The 10,263-nt window shown below is 42.0% G+C and overlaps 1 long non-coding RNA gene across 1 annotated transcript; it reads left to right on the forward strand.

Moving 5' to 3' along the window:
- Positions 1–2,717: 2,717 nt before the first annotated feature.
- LOC123169983 (uncharacterized) lies at positions 2,718–8,125 on the forward strand. Its single transcript, XR_006485001.1, has 9 exons — positions 2,718–3,013; positions 3,395–4,134; positions 4,243–4,303; positions 5,093–5,236; positions 5,537–5,592; positions 6,394–6,494; positions 6,960–7,305; positions 7,404–7,525; positions 7,698–8,125. It is a non-coding gene; the product is annotated as an uncharacterized lncRNA (long non-coding RNA).
- The last annotated feature ends 2,138 nt before the right edge of the window (positions 8,126–10,263 follow it).

Raw genomic sequence — 10,263 nt, forward strand, 5'->3', positions numbered from 1 at the left:
CTTTTTTCGTAGATTCGTTTATTCAAAACGTTTTATCTCTTAAACCGTACGTTCAAATCTCAAACCGTTTTCACCATTGGATTCCTCGCGTCGAGATCTTCAGAACTAGATCCCATGTTGATAGGTTTTGACGAACTTTTTTTCACGAAAAAATCAAGCCGGGAGCACGATTTTTTCCCTTTCCGAAAGAGGCACGCCCGTGCCTCTCGCGAAATCACAACCATGCCTCTCGTGGAAGCAAAACCGTGACTCTCGTGGAAAGAAAAAAACAGAAAACACGTTTTTTTCCTTTCCGAAAGAGGCACGTCCGTGACTCTCGCGAAAGCACAACCGTGCCTCTGGCAAAAGCAAAACCGTGACTCTCGCGAAAGAAAAAAACAGAAAACGCGTATTTTTTCCCTTTCCGAGAGGCACGGCCATGACTCTCACGAAAGCACAACCATGCCTCTCGCGGAAGTAAAACCGTGACTCTCGCAAAAGAAAAAAAACAGAAAACGCGTTTTTTTTTCGTTTCCCAAAGGCACGGCCGTGACTCTCGCTAAAGCACAACCGTGCCTCTCGTGAAAAAAAAGTGACTTTTCATGAAAGAAGAAAAAAGTAAACGCGTTTTTTCGCGCAAAAATTTTTTTTGGTCGAAACGCTAAGGAAGACCGGGGAAAACCCAAAATGTCGAAAAAAACCAGGAAAAAAACCGTTTAAAAAGCCAAAAACGCGTGCGGAAAAATAAAAAAAATAAAATCTGGAGGGAGCGTCCAGAGCGCGATACGTGACGAATGGCTGAGAGCGCGCGAAGTGGCGCTGATCGTTGCGAGGCTCCCGAAGGAGCGCTCGTTAACTAGTTGCTCCAAAAAAAAGGACAACCACAATGAGGGACGACCACGTAGGGTTCTCCTAACCAGGGCCCGTTAGGCGAACGACGGCCATGCACGCACCAGAGTTGGGCTGGCCCAGCTACGCCTGGTTGACCGCTTGATAGGTGGACCGGTTGACCATTGACTTGTTAACCGTTGACTTCTGAAAACTGGTACAAAAAGAAATTAAAAAATTAAAGAAAAAATCATGGGTTTAAAAACCACTCATAAATTGAAAAAAGTTCACGTATATGAAAAGGTTCAATATTTCAAAAAAAGTTGGCACAATTTGAACAAAATCTTGGATTTGAAAATGTTAATGCATATGAAAAATGTTCAAGGGTTTGAAAAAGAATATGGATTTCAAAAAAATATTACATTTTAAAATAGTACCTAAATAGAGAAAAGTTCACAAATTTATAAAAATTTCACAAAAAATGAAAATAAGTTCGTAAATTTTCGAAAGTTCATGAAATATGGAAAAGTTCACAAATTTGAAAAAAAATCACGAAATTTAAAATAGATCATGCATCTAAAAAGGGAAAAGGGAAATGAAAAAAACATAAATGAAGTTCATTTTTTAAGAATGTTTAAGCTTTGAAAAACTTTTGTGAATTTAAGAAAATCACGAATTTGAAAAAATCGTGAATTTATAAAAAAATGAAATAAATCTAAAATATATAATAGAAAAGAAAAATCATACTCTAAAAAAACAGTTGAACAAGATTCTGACGTGAGCGACATACCTTCGGCGAGAAAGAAAAGTGTTAAATGGCCCGAGCCCAAGGTAGTGGGAAGGGTGTGCGCCGGTTTGCCAAACACCTATAACTTTTTGTAGCAGTCCCAAACACCTACTCCCTCCGTCCATGAATAAGTGTATGTCTGCCATTTAAAAATTGTTCATAAAAGAGTGTACTTCTATCTTTTCAATGCATCTCTAATCCTAATGGAGCAGTTGGTAGTCTCCGCCGGTCAATTTTCGTCCCACCAGAGACGGTTAATTTTCGTCCTCAATCCCACCTCCCCCAACCCAGCGATTCCCCCCTTCGCTCTCGAGACCGGAAAAAAATCGGTATGCTACCACAATGCCAGTTGTGAAACACTACGGTTCATCGACAGAAAATCGTCCTTAAAAAACCTACGACGGGTAACCTACGAAAATTAGCAAGACGTTGCACGTGCGTTGCGAACGAGCGAGCGAAGCCGTTGCCACGTGCGTTGCGAACGAGCGAGCGAAGCCTTTGCCCTCGAGCGACGCCACACCAGATCCTTCGCCCTCGCAGCCGCCGCCGATCCCCTCCCTCAAATGCCGCCGCCCGTCGCTGCCGCCCCCGCCACCTCCCGTCGCGGCTCCTTCGCCCTCGCAGCCACCGCCGATCCCCTCCCTCAAACGCCGCCGCCCGTTGCTGCCGCCCCCGCCACCTCCCGTCGCGGCCGCCCCCGCCACCTCCCGTCACGGGCAGGCGGGAGGAGCCCTGCCCGGCCATGGCGACACCACCGGCGGCCTCCTCCTCCCCCTCACCTTCTCTCCCTCTCCCAAGGGAGGGAAGGGAATGGAAGGGATCTGATTGGAGCGGTGGATCTGCGCCCTTGCCATCTCTTCTTTTCTTCACGATTCCAGGAGGAGATCGAAGTGGGACGTAGACGAGCAGGAGCGCCGCGTCCGCGACAGCGATGAACGACGACCCAGGTAACGCTATCTCCCTGCCCTCGCCCCAACCCATCTTCTCCCCGTAGCCTGTACTCACGCGCCCCCAGGTTCTCCTCTGCCATGGCTGGGACACCAACTGGTGGCGCAACGGACAGCGGAAGATCGGCTGGTGGCAACGGATGGCAGGAGGCCGCAGGACCGTGCGAGGAGCAGGTAACCGGAGGATGTCGCCGGTGGAAATCTGGCAAGTGGCGGCGGCATAGAGGGCTTATGGTTTGATGTTGGTCTTTTTACCTATAGCACTGAATTTCATGTATAGGTTGTGCTGATCCTAAGATTTCCAAAAACTGCTTCGTAAAAATCACCCAGGTCTGCTTTTTATTGTGATTATGCAAATTGCTCGAAACCTGAGTTGTCCTATTTTGTTGATGAAGGAATTGAAATCTGAAGACATGGTGATTTTTACCCAATGGGTTATGCCCTTGAGCACGAAGAGCTTTTGAACTCTGAGGTAATCTTTTGTAATGTGAGCCACGATTTTGTTGCTTCTCCAATAGTAGGTGTGGTTTGTCAACCACTATTTTACACACATTTGTCCAGTTCAACTTTTTTACCATTTGCAATGCCCGGTGCGAGTGAACATGTATCACGCTATGTTTTATTCCATTAAATCATGTAGGGAAAATGCATTGTAAGTTTGGATAATTTCATTGTAGCAAAATTGGTTGAGCCCACCCCAAAATATTCATGTTTGCATCAGATACAATTTCCAGTAGATAAAATGATTCGTAAATAATGGTGGGGCATGGTATTTGGCGTGTACGACAATACTGTTACAGTCAATTTTATTTTTAGAAATGTATGATGATAGGTTTCCATGTTTTATTTCCAGGTTCAGGACCACACGTGCTTCTCACATTTATTGAGACAGAGAGTATTAATCAAAAGCGGTTCAAGTTTCCACAATGAGCTATACATCATCTAAACTCACATGGATATACCAGGTCTGCCTTTCCCTACAATTTAAGCCTTTGTTTTGGCAGGTATCAGTCACCTGGTGCTAAACTTGGTGCTTAATGATCAACTAGAACAAAGTTTCATAGCCTTCCAGATTTGTCAAATCTACAATAACAGGATAATTCCTGTTAGACATGTTATTCTATTGGTACATGTCATATAACAAAATTCTTGTATTTTGGAAGGAGAAAACATTGAGTGGAGCAATTATGCAATTCAAGTGGCATGGTCATCAAAGGTTTTGTTTTTTCTTAATCGTGACATGTGTTAATATTGTGCAAATCAGAATATCATTTTTTAGGTTTGCAAATAAAATTAACCTGAATAAAGTATTTTAAACTTAGTGAGCATAATAGTGTTTTGTAGTGTGAGGATAATAAGGTGTAGTGAGGCTGCTGCTCACCGGTGGCTCGCCGGCCATCCGAGAGCCAGAATTGCGGCCCCACGCGAGGGAAAGATCAGCGTTGCTGCAACCACGGCAGGACACCCACCATGCGCGTACCATACAGGCAGCATCAGCCTCACTTCACCTTGGATGACATGACGATTATGAAATATTCAGTCATCCCCCTTGGGTCTACCTGTTGGACACTTGGACCTACTCATGTGTTTGAGGTAATGCTTGAATAAAATAGCTATGCAAATTTTTATTTCTTTTCAGATGAATGAGGAGATTTGGTAATGCTTAAAGAAAAGATCTACTCTATGGTTGTTTCTCTGCAGATGATTGTGCAGAAAAGCTGAAAAACGGGATAAAATTCTATGTGAGAGATGACCGCTAAAGGTACTTAATTTTGGTAGCTAATGTTGTGTGCAGATTTCTTTCTACAAGATGTGGGTGTAAATTCTTATTGTTGCAATGATGCAGTAGCAGTGGCGCAAGGTCGACAATTTTTTACTTCCATATATTCAGTCCTTGCATGCATTTTCTGAGTATGTTCACGATTAGTATGCAGGTTATTTGTTTCCCCAGTATGGACCGCGACATAGGGAAAGATTAGCATTGCTGCAACCATGGCAAGACACCCACCATGCGTGCACCTTACAAGTTGCAGCAGCTTCACTTGGTTGTCAATGACATATCGAGTATAAAATAGATAGCTAGCTGCAAGCATTGCTCCTCCCCGCCCGACAGAACAAACTTTTGCAACATGCCCTTTTCTCCTCTGCCCCATTCCAGCCATCCCTCCATCTACCTGTTGGACTTGCTCACCTTGTGTTTGGGGTAATGCCTAATGAAAATAGATAGCAATGATTATTTCTTTTCACATGATTGTGGTGATTTAAAATCTAAGAACATATCCTTTGGTGCTGAATTTAGGATACAGTGCATGCCATATTATTAAATCCCATACAACAAAGTCTTAGGTATTTTATTTTCTGACCAAATTATGATTTTTACTGCAAAATCAAATTATGAATGCTTAATCTAAGGTATTTCTTACTCTGTTTGATCTAGGTTTCTATCAATTATTACCTGCCTTTTGAATTTTATTTTGTGGTGATTTTTCTTCTGAGTTATGTTGAGGTGAATGTAGCTGTTGGTCATACTTTAACCACATGTCAATTGCAGGAGTGCGACGCCACCATCCTGTGCCACAAACCATACCAAGAATGGCGGGTTATGGATAGAGTTCATTTGATCCATCTGATAAAAATACCTATTGGGGAATAAGCATGAAAAGTAATCAACCACTCTTTCCGCAGTGGAGTTCGGGTATGCCTGCTCCTCTATTTATTTGACTATTGTTAGATTGGTTCATCCTGGTATGACATGTTAATGAAGGTGTTGTTTCATTCCTCATACGATCTGGATACCTTTCAATTGATTAGTTCTTCTTTTGGATTACTCTATATTAATTCCCTATGTCTTTATTATGTTCCTCAAGACTGAGTAAGAAAATTATTTTGTTGATATTAGTTTCAAGGGAACATGGTACCCTACGACACAGGAAGATTACTGAAAATCAGTTCAAAATCTAATCAAGTCTAATCTTCTCTGTTGTCTGTACTGCAGCCGTGATGATCAGAAGTTTAGGACCACACTGTAGTCAAGAAAAAGGAATGATCTTCGTAAGCTACACCCTTTCGATCCCAATCTTACCTTTTTTTAATTAGTTTTGTTAGTGCTTCCATTACTTTCTGTTAAAATATGCTTAATGGGCTAGAGACTGTATATTTTCAGAAAGTTATAGTGTGTGGTATGTTTGCTGAACTTGTGATGACGGTTCTTCAGGCAGGACTTTCGTCCCTATATTTTAACTTTGAACATCATTATATTTAGACAAATGATGTGTTTACTGAATTATCGTTGTTTAATTTTTGAAGTTATGCCTTTCGTAATATTGCATTGTAGATAGACAAAAAGATATAGGTATTAAATTTTGTGGCTCTAGCATAAATGTTTATCACCACGGTGACATTTATTTTTCAATTTAGATAAGAAAAAAGAGATAAGTATTGAACAGAGAGTAGAGAGGATAAGAGCATTGTAGTTCAGCGTGGTTCATGCCAAAGACTGTGATACATATAATTTCTTAGGATAGTGCAAATTCATTGATGATGCAGCGGAAGTAACACAAGTTCTGCTAGAATTTCTCTCACATAACATGGATAGAGGTGAGTTTTGCATAATCCATCTCAGTAACAAGCTTGCATTGAGTTATTCTTTTCAAGAAGCTTACCATGCACAACTACAGGATACTTGTAGTTCTCAGTGGCAATTGATAGCTACATTCTTCAATGGGAGACCTAGCATGCCTTGAGTACAACAATACATGATCTTCTGGCAACAAACTGTTCATGATTGACGCATAATATGTCCTCTGTCCGCATTTTAATTATTTATATTAATATTTCTGGTTATCACTGCAGGAGTTGAAATGGATTTGATGAGGGAAGTCTGCAATGCAGACTGTGTTAAGTGTACCCGCTCCAGATTTCATCGACAGTAAATGGTCCACTGCTATTGGCAGGTGCCTTCTTGCACTCTTCTGACCCAGATTTGGCATGTTTTTCATTTTCTACTATCATCGCGTAGTTGCACAAAAATACGTAAGAGCATGGCTCAAAACCCACAGAGAGGCACAACTTTGAAATGGTTTTATTTAAACAATGAAACAATGTTATTTGACTGAAAATCTATAGTATATTTTGATTATGGGGACACAGCTGAAATGTATACACCAAGAAAACATAACTCTCTTCAGTTGAATTTTAAATTCATGTTGTGGAAATCAAATCCATTTCAAATTCCATGATTTCGGCTAGAATGATTAATGCTACGCCGCTGCTGATGCCAAAGGTTGTGACACTTTTTTAATGATAGTGCAAATTGATTGATGATGCAGCGCAAGTAGTACAAGTTCATCATGTCCACTGCCCATCCATGAATTGTTTTACGATTGTTTTTCCCGTTGCAATACACGGGCACATTGTAGGAGGAATATGCATGCGTTGGTGGGTGCTGGAGATTCCCTGCAATACCCGAGGATCCGATGGCGAGCCGTAGGTCGGGGAAGTCGTCGGCATACATATAAGGAGATGGAGGTGGAGGTGGCGGTGGAGGGAGACGGGCATTCACTACTCGTCGGAGGGTGAGGGCATGGAGGACAACCGGCACGACAATTACCACGCCTTCCTCCCGTCGAATCACTCAAGCACGACGTCCTGGTCCTCTCTATCCATTGGCCCCCTCCAACATCTACCACGATGACCACATGTTGTTTGCGTAGCAGCAACGGCGGCCATCCATGATCTTCTTTTGTGCCGACCTGCTAGAAACAGGTACATGCGCCGGCCTCCATGGCAAGGTAGTGCAGTTAGATGTTGCAATGGATCCATTCGTTTGAGATCATCTAATTTGTTTTCTCGTTTTTCATCAGGTTGGGCTATAGACAACTAGAGATTGGTCACCTGTCTAGCAGCTCTTTTCTGAAAACAAAGCCCAGGTCTATGTGTTCAAAATCATGAAGGAGGATGTCAAAGTGTTTCTGCAGCGCATCAGGTCTATGTTTTCCATTGCCCTGGACTTGCGTGTAATAGTACATAGAGTTTAGTCTGATTCTAAAGAAATATATGGCTATCTGATTTTAAAGAACAAGAGAAGAAAATATAGATATGCATCTTCACGTGTGTGCATTAAATTCGTTTTGATTCTGTTAATTTTTTTGTTGCAGGCGGAAGAAAAAGCAACATGAAGTTCCCGTCTACATCAAACTGCTTTCACTTATATTCTGCCGAATTTGTTCCATCTATAGGACTGTACATGGAGATTATCTATAAGGGTTATGTCCCGTACAAGGAGATTATCTTATAGGACAGGCATATCAGCCCCCATTCAGACATAGCAGATATTCAACAGAAGAAGTTCCTCCACTGCTACTGGCCAAACTCTAAGCAAAAAGACCTTCCACTTTCCTTGCTAATGGTGAGCAACTCAAAGATGGCTACAAGGTTACACTTAATATTTACTCTCTGAATAACATATTATTTATTTGACCAATACATGTATAAATGCCTTGAGAGAACATGTATATATAGCTGCATATATGTTATATCTGAACAATGGCAGATTTGACCATTAATTACATGTATATACTTGCTAGGAGAGAACGTGTATAGCTTTCAGTTAAGCTTTTCGATCATTAAGCTGTTACTTTCTCATCTTATTTCTAGGTAGAAACATTATTGATGTTCTTTAGCTTAATTTTGAAACATGAACACCATCATGTCTTCATCGCTAAAAGTGACATTCTTTCCCATTAATCTATGCACTCGAAAATTATTCAAATATATATTTCCACTTGGTAGTTTTCATATGTCCAATGGTCTGACGGGTGTGCATTTTCAGGAGAGTTAGCAAACCTTTTTCCAGTCATCTGGTCCATGTAGATACCAAGTGCTATTTGAAATGAAAATGCAGTTGGCTGCCAATTTTATCTTGCGTGTATGACTGAATTATTTTGTCCTGTTAGTTTTATGTCTATATATGCAGTCTGGTCAGTATATGGATATTTTATTAAGTGGAGAAGTTTGGTACTCTGAGTAAGCACTCGATTCCTTGTTAGGTCCTGCTAGATTGATCTTTAAGGGATCATTTTAGTCCGTTCTCCGACCAAACACATTACAAACGGGCAGGAAATGATTCTTTTCCGATCCACCTCGATCTCCTTCCGGATCCATTCCTGATTCTCTACTCCTAATGTATGACTTGGTAGCCTCGCCTCCATGTTTTTTTCGTCTGTTTTTTTGTCTCACCTCTCATTGGTTTTTATCTCTTTATTTACAAAAAATATGGGAGCCCATACATAGTTCGTTCGCTCGACCCTCTCGCACGACCTCTCGCTCACACCGATTTCTTGCCAACTTTCAAAAAAAGTATGTCAAGCATCAACCACACCGATTTGTATCCAAAGAAAGCACACCTTTCGGATCTGGTTTTTATTACCGATTTTTCTTGCCATACGGTAGGAGGCTATATCCCACCTAATCAATATCTTCCGACAAAAATTTCTTGCGCCCATACATCGATTCCAGAAATCTCGGATCTCACTTATTTTATTGATCTGATTCTGAAGCCCACCTCTTTCTTGCGGCGGAGAGGCGCCATACTTAACGCAGGTGATGGCAAAGTATCTCAAGTTTGCATGCCAATGATATTTATCGGACTCGAAAGACGATGCATCCATTCAAATTGGGTATCGCTTCTACATGGCATTCGGTGTAACCTGCCAAATATCTCTCAGGCATAACTGATTATTATTTTTAAGTATGGACCCAAATAATTCACCCATGACATGTTCTTGAAATTAATTTATTCTACTGATTATTCAGAACATGAGTGTTAGATTTTGTAGTCCAAAAAGATGATAATGAAGTTGAGAGAAGAGAGTATGCCTACGATCTATGAACATGATGTGTGACAAGAGATGGTATGACTTCTTCAGAGAACCATCTTGATCCTTCTTTTATCTTCATATATGGCCAAGCATTGATATATTGTGGTGCGGAAGGTCACGAGCGCTAGAGATTGTGGCACTGTTTAGAGGGTTGGGCGGCGGTAGAGGCGGCAACTCGGGTAGAGGGAGGTAGTAGTGTGTGACAACATTTGCTGACTGTTGATGGCGGTGGCAAGTGGTTTCGTAGGTAGAGGTGGGCGGGTCAATAGAGTCGACGGAGAAAAAAGTATGAAGAGGGAGGAAGAAGAGTAGTAGAAGCAGTGGGTGTTGGCGGCGGAGGAGAGGCAAGGGGTTAGCGGTCTCGAGTGCAGGGTGCGGGAGGTCGTGGGCACTAAAGATGGTGGTAGATTTTAGGGGGACGACTGGCATCAGCATTGACAGAGGTGGTGACTTGAGCAAGTGGCGACGTGTGGCAACACTTGCCGGCTGTAGGGTGGCTGTGGCATGTGCTTAGGCATGGAGAGGCGGGCGGGTCGACAGAGTGTCTAATAAAAAAATCTGCGACTACGGGACGAAGACGAAGAACTAAAGGCGGGTCATCGTTGGATGAGAAGGGGCAGGGGATTAACAGATTTGAAGGTAGGGTACAAGATATCTCAGGTGGCGGAGATGGTGGTAGTGTTTAGAGGGATGCCGACACATCATGTTACAGCATTTCGTTTGCACCATCCATCCGGAGCAATCACGAAAATTAGAAGAAATTGGTGGAACTATGTTAGAAAGATCTATTTGGGTGAAGAGATGAGGAATAATGTAGTTCATGACGGTCACTTTCATCGTCTAC

This window comes from Triticum aestivum, chromosome 1D (assembly GCF_018294505.1).
Source record: "Triticum aestivum cultivar Chinese Spring chromosome 1D, IWGSC CS RefSeq v2.1, whole genome shotgun sequence".
NCBI classification, from domain to species: Eukaryota; Viridiplantae; Streptophyta; class Magnoliopsida; order Poales; family Poaceae; genus Triticum; species Triticum aestivum.